We start from the raw sequence: 11,917 nt of genomic DNA, 5'->3' as shown, positions 1-11,917 counted from the left end.
TCCAAGAAGTTACAGACAATAGAAACCAATCCAAAGTTTAGTAGTATGTAGAAGATTTTATACTTTTCCCGAGAAGTGAAGGAATTCAGCATGAAATATGAGGAAGTGTAATTTTTCTAGACTTTCATGTGTCTACCATAGCAGGGAACTTCCCTTGTAAATAAGTTCTCTTCTTTCTTCCAGAGAGAATTTTATTACAAAGAAGCTAGTTAACTACCTTAGGGAATTGATGGAAGTCCCATCTCTTTGAGTCATGGTGCGTAACTCAGTGGGAGTCAATTCCACACAGGGTTTCAGTGATGATGACCTCACTATTTTATGCCTCATGTCTACACTTTAATTTATGTACCACAGTTGCTTTCCCTGATGAACAAAGTCCTGTCTAAGACGAAGTTGCTCTTGCATTTTCGTATGTCCCTTTTCCCCTCCAGTTAGACATGAATCACACTCTTCATAATTTGGCATGTGGTACTTGTTAATTAGTTCAACCAAAGATGCTCTCACTTTAGATTGTTACTGGAACTTGTTGTTTGTTTTTTTGTTTTTTTTTTTTTTATTTTTTTTTTCAACGTTTATTTATTTTTTTGGGACAGAGAGAGACAGAGCATGAACGGGGGAGGGGCAGAGAGAGAGGGAGACACAGAATCAGAAACAGGCTCCAGGCTCTGAGCCATCAGCCCAGAGCCCGACGCGGGGCTCGAACTCACGGACCGCGAGATCGTGACCTGGCTGAAGTCGGACGCTTAACCGACTACGCCACCCAGGCGCCCCTGGAACTTGTTGTTTGACATCTACGAGTATAACTGGTAATAAGTGCACGTTCGCTGAAGCCCTCAGTTGGCAGTAGAACACTTCTGGAGGACACTAGACCACAACTGCCAACTGTGTGGGTTCTGCTGCTCTTCTGCCTCCCAGAGAGAGGGAAGGAGATAAGCACTTAGATACTATGGCACAAGGGTTGGAAAAGGAGGAGCTCCCCTCAAGTCTCTCCCTTACTGGAATACCAACATAACATCAAAGTTAAGTCTTTAGTAGTTGGCTGGGGGATATTGGTGTGGCCCACGCCATCTTTCCTGTGCCAGGATGCTTATTAAAAAGGTTTGGATCCTTCATGAAGCCCTACTATACTCAAGTTTACCTGGAGATTTGTCTAGGAATGGCACTGATGGTCTTCATAATTTACAAAGTGGAGAATACTGATAAACGAAGTAAAGCTTTGAGAACTTTGAGTCCTGGTCTTGCTCCTGGTCATCATGAACAGCTTTACTTGGAGTGAAGATCAGATGAAATGTCAGTCTAGCTATAAATTTAGGCAAGCGCTGTCAGATAGGAACATGGAACATTGCTGTACACTTGTAGGTACAAGTGCTGTTTCCTTTATGATTAAGTGTAAACTGTCAGATGCAAAAAAAATTCTTTTTTTAATTTTTAAAAAATGTTTTATTTTATTTTTGAGAGAGAGAGACAGAGTGCGAGGAGGGGAAGGGCAAAGAGAGAGGGAGACACAGAATCCAAAGCAGGCTCCAGGCTCTGAGCTGTCAGCACAGAGCCCAATGCAGGGCTCGACCTCATGAACAGTGAAATCATGACTTGAGCCAAAGTCAGGTGCTTAACCAGCTGAGCTGCCCAGGCGCCCCCCACACAGTTAAATCTTCAGGTTAGTGTTCCAGTTTCATTTAAAATTCCATTGAAAAATTTTTTCTTAATGTTTTTATTTATTTTTGAGACAGAGAGAGACAGAGCATGAGGAGGGGAGGGGCAGAGAGAGAGGGAGACACAGAATCTGAAGCAGGCTCCAGGCTCCGAGCTGTCAGCACAGAGCCCAATGAGGGGCTCGAACTCACAGACTGTAAGATCATGACCTGAGCCAAAGTTGGATGCTCAACGGACTGAGCCACCCAGGCACCCCTAAAATTTCATTTAAAACACAGTCCTTAAGCTATGTTCCATGGACTCCCAGGAATCTATGATGGACTTGGGGGATACATCAGATATCTGAAACTGAATGCACAATTTTGTGTGGCTATGTATGTTTCTGGGAAGAGAGACTCTAGCTCTTATCAGAGTCTTGAAGATGTCTGTCACTCTCTCGCTCGCTAAGTGGTTTGAAATGACTGCATTATGATGTATGTAGTTCTCAATTATTCAGTCAGCCAGTTTTCATTAATAAATATAGGATAAGTGATGGTCTAACTGTATTTGACATTAAGGAAGAGACAAAGATATAGTACGACTCTTGATTTCCAACTTCTTGGGATGAATTGCACAGTAGTCCTTGAAAGATAATTAACAGTGCAAAACTATAAATGTGCCTAGTAATTGGAATGGGAAAAATATGCTAAAATAATTTATGGGGGTGGGGGGAAAGGGATCACTGTCCCTTGGTTTGTTGGACAGGAGCTTAAGTTGATCCTGGAGATGAATGAGCAAAGCTCATTCAGCCAGTATGATCTGGGTGTTCAGATGCTAAATAACGAAATATTCTTCTCCCATGCCCACCTCAGTGCCTCCAGTGCCCTGGCCATATCATTCCCTCCATCAGGAATTCCCAACACTTTGCCTCTACCCCCCACCTTCCTAGGATTCAATAACTGTAGGATTAATGACTGGCTGAGAAAGAATCCTCTAAGATGCTGCTCCAGTACATTGCCTAGATCCTTTCTCATGGTTCAATGTCCATACTGATCAGTTGTTAAAATTTTGAATATCACCACTGCATTTAAATTGCAATATGTGTTTGTTGGAAGTTCACTTGCACAACTGTGTGACTGAAATAATAGGAAGGAGAGGGAAAACATCTCATAAAGGGGAAATAATGAGCGGGAGAAGAAACTCAGTTTGCTGATAAGAACATTCTGGAGTTGGATAGCTGAGTAATCAGTTGGACACAGAGAAGGGGAGTAGTGAATACAAAAGTTAAAAAGACAAGCTGCAGCCAGCTTGTTGTGCAAACTGGGGTGGGGAGCATGGAAAAGAGGGTAAGTCTTGTGCTCTGGAGCTTGGCTGTATATATTTGATGTCACTTGCAAGTGCTTTAAGGTGTGGAATGACATGATGAAAGTAACACATTTAGAAAAATAACATGCCAGGGGTGTGCAGGACGAAAGGACCAAAGGAATCATTAGCAGGGTAAATTGCAGTTGTAAATTATCCATCTTCAAAAGTCTTGTGGAAATGAGACAATCAACTGTGAATTTTAATGCAAGAATGTATGAAGGAAAAGAGACATTGGCTATGGCACACGAATAAAGAATATTTGAAAAAGAGTTTTAAGAAACCTGGGCCATCTTGTCACATTGTCCCTTGGTGGAGGGCAATGAGGTTAGTGGCCACCGAAGGGAAGAGCAGGGAAAATTGCATTGTTGCTTGGGGTATCTTCAGGGGAGAAGGATAGAGGCTACATCACAAAAATGCCACTCAACAATTACCTGTCTTTCTTATGTAACATTCATAAAATGATAAGACAAACATAGTTGAGACACAGAGAGAATGAATGGATCTTAGACTTATTATTTGATTGACTTGGTCTTGCTTATTCCGTCCAATTCTAGGCCAGCAATGAATCAAGTCCTGACTGCCCAGAATCCCTCTCTAGCACACATTGCACAATCCTAGGAAACACTGGGAGACATTGTACAGTGAACCTCCAGTATGGTTATATGCAATTACCTTGGTGATACCATGAGATCTTACATTTTATTTAAATTATCTAGTTATTTTCTCCTATCCCACAATCACCCCTGAAAATTAGCTCTTCAAATTGGAGCTTAAGACCAGAAGGCAATATTAATAATATTATTTTACTTTGCATTTACTGTTTAAAAATATTTTTATCTATGTTAGTTCATTTAATCCTCACAAAACACCCTATAATTATTAGGTAAACATTATTATCTTCGTTTCGCGTTTGAAGAAACTGAGAAACAGAGTCCCAGAGAGTTAAAGGGGAATACAATCAGAGCTCACGTTTTCTGAGCAACTATTACAGGCCAGACCCATTACATATGCCCGAGTTTGCAGAGCTAGTAAGGGTCAGCGCAGATTCAGCCTGGTTCTCTTGGTGATTTTAAGGTGGTGACAAGCCAATCTACCAGCCATTGTTCATCCACCTAAGAAAACTTTGTTTTGAGTATTGGCATCAAAGCTAGAGTTTTTATTCTTCAAATAGTTGAAGAAAAGCTGAGGTCAACCTCCCAAAAGGCAGTAATGTTTCCATTCCAATTCATAAAGTCACCAAGCAATAAGATCCGGAGGACTCTTTTCTGTTTTATTTTGATTGGGGATGAAACCTGTTTTTATATTATAATTTCTCTGGAGGAGTGTAAGTGCTGAAGGGATGAGTTTACCTTTGGTTTTATGTATCCAACCAACATCACCAGAATGCCCCAGTAGATATTATATTATTAAAATGAATGGTGTGTGTGAGAGCATTGTATCTTGTTACATTGTATATTAGAGAAGTCTACTTAGAATAAATTGAAATGAATAATTGATGAAGGGGAAAGAATGTTTCTTTCAAATTTCCCAGATACACTAGTCTTGTTCTTTCTTTCTTTCCTGGCTTCTCCTTACTTCCTCTTTCCATTTTTTGCACCATCTTGACCTGTTCACCCTCATAGTTTATTCCTTCCTTTCCATTTTAGAATAGCTGTGATGGCTTATTAGCTGCAGATAAGGAGCCATTGTTCTCTGAAGGAGGTGGCATGGAAGATAGGAATAGCTGTTGCCCTTTCTACCATGGTCGCCTGGAAATGCCTTGTCTTCCATCCATGGACCCACCCACCAGGATGGCAAACAGGAAGAGGGTCCTATGCTCACTGACTAAGCCAGGACAAGGAGAGTCACACGGTATCCTTACACTGGAATGATACTTTATGGTCACTGCTCTTTTAGCGAACTGGTTAGTCTACAGGCTCACCACTCAAAGTATAGTTCAAGAACCAGCATCATCAGTATCACCTAGCAATGTCTGAAATACAGAACCTCTACCCCAAACCTGTGGAATTAGGATCTGCATGGTTATAAAGATCCCCAAATCCAAATGGACATTAAAGTTTGAGAAATACTGGTCTACAGGACGTCCTTTTGCCCACAAACTTGATTTCTCTTTCTTGTAACTTTGGCACACGCTGCAAGGAAAATAAGCAAAAATCATATACTATACTGAGAGATATCTTAGTGGAAATTATATTCTTACATATAACTAGGTTCACTAATACCAAAAAAAAAAAAACAAACTTAACTTAGAATAAGAAGTTGAGCTCTTTTGCCTGATATGTTTTTAGTACACCAAATGGATCAGTGAACTTCCTTGTTGCAATGATTTGCTACCTTTTGTGGATTACTGTTTAAACCAAGGAAATAATCAGAAACAACTTATTCAAGCAACAACTCAAATTTTGCTTTTTGGTGATTTCTAGAACTCCTCATACAGCCCTTCAGGCAAAAACAAACTAGAAATCCCCAAATCAGAAAACAAAGATAGTAAGCAAAACAAATTTCTTCTAACTTTTTTTAAAGCTGTTTTCATTATGTTTAAGCATATTCTCTTAACAGCTGACCTCCCTGAGAGGCTGCATAGATCCATTTGGATGTTTTGCCTGATTGTTTCTCATTGGGGGATTTTGTGATAACACAATCAGAATTTAACATTTCAATTTTCCCAACATTCTAAGGCTATGTTCATTTTATTTTATTTAAAAAAATTTTTTTTAAGTTTTATTTATTTATTTTTGAGAGCGAGACAGAGAGAGTGAGTGGGGGAGGGGCAGAGAGAGGGAGAGAGAGAGAATCCCACACAGGCTCTGTGCTGTCAGCACGGAGCCTGACACGGGGCTCGAACTCACACACCGTGAGATCATGACCTGAGCCGAAACCAAGAGTTGGACTCTTAACCGACTGAGCCACCCAGGCGCCCCTTTGTTCATTTTACACACCCTGAGAATCTCAAGATTTTTTTTAAAGTTTATTTATTTACCTTGAGAGAGATAGAGACAGTGTGGGGAGGGGCAGAGAGAGAGAGGGAGACAGAGAATCCCAAGCAGGCTCTGCACTATCAGCACAGAGCGCAATGTGGGCCTCGAACTCACAAAACCACCAGATCATGACCTGAGCCCAAACCAAGAGTCAGATGCTTAACTGATGGAGCCACCCAGGTGCCCCTCAAGATCTTTTTTATTTTTTTCTCTCCTGTGATTTTTTTTTTTTTTAAGTTCAAGCCTAACAGTTTGGTTTATCCTTCCATCAGTTCAGCCTAAGAGCATTCTGTCAGAAGCAGTATTCAGTTTGTAATGACAAGCAAAGCAAGAAAACATTAGTAACATTCCCAGATTTCCTTAAAATAATTTCCTTAATATACTCTTGAGGTTTACTGCTTGCTATCTTCCAGGCTTGGATATTAAGGATTGACGTTTATTTTTGAGCCTCTAGTTCATGAGCAAAACACTCAATTGTTCCCTTTAACAGCACTGTCAAAGACAATGGTTCATTTTCTGAATACTTTAACAAAACAGAATTTTCTGACTGATCAGTTACATTTACATGATAAATGAGTGGCCCAGGGAAGATTCAAGAAGACAACATCCTTTATTCTTTTATTATTATTATTATTATTATTATTATTATTATTATTTTCCTTGGATTAACTTTTATTTTTAAATGTTTGATCTATCTCACAATATTTTATTCACATGTACAAACTTGTTCGTACACATTAATACAAAAACCCATACAAAGGGGTTATAATATTGTGTCCAGAGCATTTGACTCCTCCTCTTGCATCTAACCACCCGTTAGAAATGAGTAGTTGTACAGGGCGCCTGGGTGGCTCGGTCAGTTAAGCATCTGACTTCAGCTCAGGTTGTGATCTCTCAGCTCCTGAGTTTGAGCCCCGCGTCTGGCTCTGTGCTGACAACTCAGAGCCTGGAGCCTGCTTTGGATTCTGTGTCTCCCTCTCTGTCTGCCCCTCCCCAACTCACATTCTATCTCTCTCTCAAAATAAGTAAACATTAAGAAACTTAAAAAAATAAACGAATAGGGGCGCCTGGGTGGCGCAGTCGGTTAAGCGTCCGACTTCAGCCAGGTCACGATCTCGCGGTCCGGGAGTTCGAGCCCCGCGTCGGGCTCTGGGCTGATGGCTCAGAGCCTGGAGCCTGTTTCCGATTCTGTGTCTCCCTCTCTCTCTGCCCCTCCCCCGTTCATGCTCTGTCTCTCTCTGTCCCAAAAATAAACAAACGTTGAAAAAAAAATTAAAAAAAAAAAAAAAACGAATAAATAAATAAAAGAAATAAGTAGTTGTATAGGGTGTACTAGGTATTGTTATCGGATTAGTAACCCTAGGTGACACAAAAGAAATTTAAAAATGATCTTTGTCTTAAAACTACTTCTCTAGGTAGGAAGACAAAGCAGAAGAAATGTGTAAGAAAAAAATGGAAAAAAAATCTCAGCAATGTTTAAAATAGGGACAGCTACCGTGTATTGAGCTTAGCCCTGGTGGGACGGACACTGTGCTGAACCCTTAACATGTAGCGTGTATCTCATTCACAACAGCTCCATTTTACAGATGAGGAAATCAAGGGTGGGATACTTCAGTAACTTCAAATGGGTACTTAAGCCTCCATCTGATACCAAATTGTGCTCTTAGCTGTGTAGTATTGCTTGCTTGGTAGAGAATAGGGGTGGGGTACTTATTTTGCTTTATTTAAAAAAAAAAAATCTGCCACCTGCTATTTTTGCCAACTTTATTGAGATATAATTGACATATAACATTGTGTAAGTTTTAGGTGTACAACTTATTGATTTGATACACTTATATATTGCAAAATGATTACCGCCACAGCGTTTTAGTCAACACCTTCATCACATCACATAATGACCATTTCTTTTTGGTGGTGAGAACATTTGAGACCCACTTCCTTAACAACATTCCTTTACTTTTATATATTCCAATTGCAAACCTCTTGAAAACTAGAATGATGTTACATAATTCCTTTGTATCCCCCAGGATCTTGCACAATACTGGCATCATTATAAGTGTTCCAATTTCCCCAGGGGGGAACTGAAAACCAGGTCACCAAAATCTTGGCAATAGCAGCATAAGCTTGAGGTACATGGCCTTTTCTAAAAGGAAGAGTATAATGTATAATGGATTTCAGATAGTTTCCTCATTTGCATACCCAGAAAATTCTTGGTGCCTCTCTAGTTGTTTTATGCCCCTGGAAGTTTTCACCTGACCCTTGGTTTCAGCCTACCTCCTGTAACTTTAGGTGTCAACTTTATCTCCAGCTCTTCTGTAGAGAAAACTTATCTCCTAAGATAGAGGGGACTACTCCCTCCTTTGTATTTTGCTCCTTCCCTGTCCCTCACCTCTTCATAGCACGCATTATATTGTAGGTAACACTGGTGTGTGTGTTTGTGTGAATTTACAGGAAAGTCTAGAGGAGTTCCTTGCTATCTGATGGGGGAGATAGATATGTAACACAAAGTACATCTCATATCATGGCAGTACAGATTTACCTAAGATGTCCAATACATCTCATGTATGACACAATATTCATCAAATGTGTTATAGACACGCAATAATTATTATATTAGGAGATGGTATAATTTAGTGTAGGGAAGGAAAAAGTTTTCTTGTGTGTCCTTAGGGTCCCTAACTGGGTCTGAAAATTAAATTGACAGATTAATAGGAGAAAAGCCTACAAATTTATTTAATACAAGTTTTATGCGACATGGGACTTCATAAGGAAGTGAAGACCCAAGGAAACAGGCCTGGGTATTTTTATGCTAGGTTTAATGAACACTGGACAGTCATGTAGAAATATGTCAGATGAGAGAGTATGAGGCAATCATGAACTGGGGGAAACTTAGCAAGTCCTGCTTGTTAAGATTCTTCTCTGTGTCCCTTTGTCTTCAGCGATAAGAATTCTCCTTTCCTTCAGGTATTGGGAAGGCACCTCACACAGGAGGGTTCATGACCTGTTTCAGAGGAGAAGAGCGGTGTAGGGGAAAAGGTCACAATGACCTTCTTGCTTCTACTCATTTTTCAAACTCCTTCAGTTTAAAATACTCAGTGTCATATTTTGAGGTAGCATGTCCTGAACTCCATCATTAGCAAAGCATCACTCAAATTGTACCATTAGAAACTCTTTGAGATTTTAATAGCTGCTTCATGAAAAAAAAAAAAAAAAAAAAAGGATTTAGTGGTCAAATAAGTTTGATAAATTCAAGGTTGAATAAAGTTAAACTTTTTAATTTGTAGTTTAATTTCTTCCTGCAATACTTAAAACTCTTAATTTTTTTTTTAACATTTACTCATTTTTGAGAGACAGAGTGTGAGTGGAAGAGGGGCAGAGAGAGAGGGAGACACAGAATCTATAGCAGGCTCTTGGCTGCACAGAGCCAGACGCAGTGCTCGAACTCACTGACCGCGAGATCATGACCTGAGCTGAAGTCGGACACTTAACCGACTGAGCCACCCAGGTGTCCCAATACTTCTTAAAACTCTTAATGTGCTGATGTGCATTGTGAATCTCCAAAAGTGAATCCAGTATGCAACATTTTTCAGTCATATTTGGCCATAGAATTCTTTCTTCTCCAGGCACCATAGAACACAGTGTGGAGACACTTGATTTCATGGCTGAGAGTAAAATATGATATGGATGTCATCACATATTAGTTGCTTGATTTTCATCACCTCTTTAAGCCTTAGTGCCCTCATCTGCACATGCGGGTAATACCCGTATCTCATATTATTGGCAAAATAAAAAGGGTTATAAAATGTCCAGGAGTTCTCTGTAGATGTTAGCAGTTATGATTGTTAATAATAATATGTCCACGAGCTGACTATGTTCATCGTTCGAAGTCCCATCACTTTGCAGGGGACTGGATCTGAAGACTGTTACACATGACTCAGCTTTAGTATGCAGGTGGCCCAAAGGCTCGCCTACTACCTGTATCCTTTGCCCTTTAGCAGGATGAGTCAATATTAGATCAGTCTTACTCTGCTTATCATCTTCTTATGAAAAATTAAAATAAGATCAAAGAAGAAATGGTTGAACTCAATAACCTCTAGAGTTCACGCTCTCTAAAATTCTAAGGTGGAACAGAAATAATTCTCAAGCTGCGACAGATGGAGTTTTTGTACTTTCTAGCTGGGCTGATGAGCACAAAAGTCCTTGTCATGCAGTAAACCAACTTTATTCCCATTGTATTCTTGACATAAATGAATTTGATTTTTGTACATCTGTTATTTTCGACCACTGTGTCGATTGTTATATATGACTGTATAGTGCTATATAACCTAGAATGTATGCCTGGAAATCATTTTGATACATCTCCTCCTTGACCTCTATTTATGAGCAAGTGCAGCTGTGGGGTGGTTCTTTGTGTAGGATTAAGAAATACGGCAGTTCTTGGGGCGCCTGGGTGGCGCAGTCGGTTAAGCGTCCGACTTCAGCCAGGTCACGATCTCGCGGTCCGTGAGTTCGAGCCCCGCATCAGGCTCTGGGCTGATGACTCAGAGCCTGGAGCCTGTTTCAGATTCTGTGTCTCCCTCTCTCTCTGCCCCTCCCCCGTTCATGCTCTGTCTCTCTCTGTCCCAAAAATGAATAAACGTTGAAAAAAAAAAAAAAAGACGGCAGTTCTTGAAATAAGCCAGATGTTTTTATTTTCAAAGGAAAAGATCACACTTAGTGAAGCATTTATTTACAAGTTTCACAACAAAACAAAAGATTGTAAGAAAGCTTTCAAGGGACATGGGTCACAGAAACCAAGCGAACACCACAGCTTTTTCCCAACTTCATAGCCTAGAGGACATTGCAAAAGACACAAAAATTGACCTTGTGCTGGCTGTAAATATTTATAGATTGAGATTATAATGACCAATGACTTATCGTGAGAGTTACTATCTTGAAGAGAGACTTCCACTTTGACCTTATTTGGTTTCTATCTACTTTTCCAACAACATGTCCAGGAATATACACATAAAAAGGGTTATTTTTAAAAATACATCCTGGGGCGCCTGGGTGGCGCAGTCGGTTAAGCGTCCGACTTCAGCCAGGTCACGATCTCGCGGTCCGTGAGTTCGAGCCCCGCGTCGGGCTCTGGGCTGATGGCTCAGAGCCTGGAGCCTGTTTCCGATTCTGTGTCTCCCTCTCTCTCTGCCCCTCCCCCGTTCATGCTCTGTCTCTCTCTGTCTCAAAAATAAATAAACGTTAAAAAAAAAAAATTAAAAAAAAATAAAATAAAAATACATCCTGAAATTAGTGCTTATGCAAACTTCAGGAACACTTCACAGACAGACTCCTTTCAAACAAAAGCAAAACAGCCACTTTTTTAAAAATTGAAGTATAGTTGACCTACTATATCCTATTAGGTTCAGGTGTACATGACAGTGATTTGATAATTGTATACATTACCAGGAAATGATCCCCGTGATAAGCCGAGTTACCACCTGTCACCATACAAAGTTATTAACGATATTATTTACTATATTTCTTGTGCTGTACGTTATATCCCTGTGACTTATTTATTTTATAATTGGAAGTTTGTACATGTTAATCCCCTTGACCTACTTCACCCAACCCCTCTGTGCTTTGGTAACTGACAGTTTATTTTCTGTATCAAAAGAACCACGTCTTAAAAATCGAAACTGAAAATACTTACAACTTGTGAGTAATTCATCATTGGAGACACCACATTTGGTATTCCAACAGTGGTTAGGTTTTTTTTGTTTGTTTGTTTCTCTTTGTTTTTGTTTTTCTTCGGGTGAAAAAAGGTGATTTTTTTTAATTTTTTTTTCAACGTTTTTATTTATTTTTGGGACAGAGAGAGACAGAGCATGAACGGGGGAGGGGCAGAGAGAGAGGGAGACACAGAATCGGAAACAGGCTCCAGGCTCTGAGCCATCAGCCCAGAG

Source organism: Leopardus geoffroyi, chromosome C1 (assembly GCF_018350155.1).
Source record: "Leopardus geoffroyi isolate Oge1 chromosome C1, O.geoffroyi_Oge1_pat1.0, whole genome shotgun sequence".
NCBI classification, from domain to species: domain Eukaryota; kingdom Metazoa; phylum Chordata; class Mammalia; order Carnivora; family Felidae; genus Leopardus; species Leopardus geoffroyi.
The sequence above is the reverse complement of the archived record's forward strand: the minus strand, read 5'-3'. Positions refer to the sequence as shown.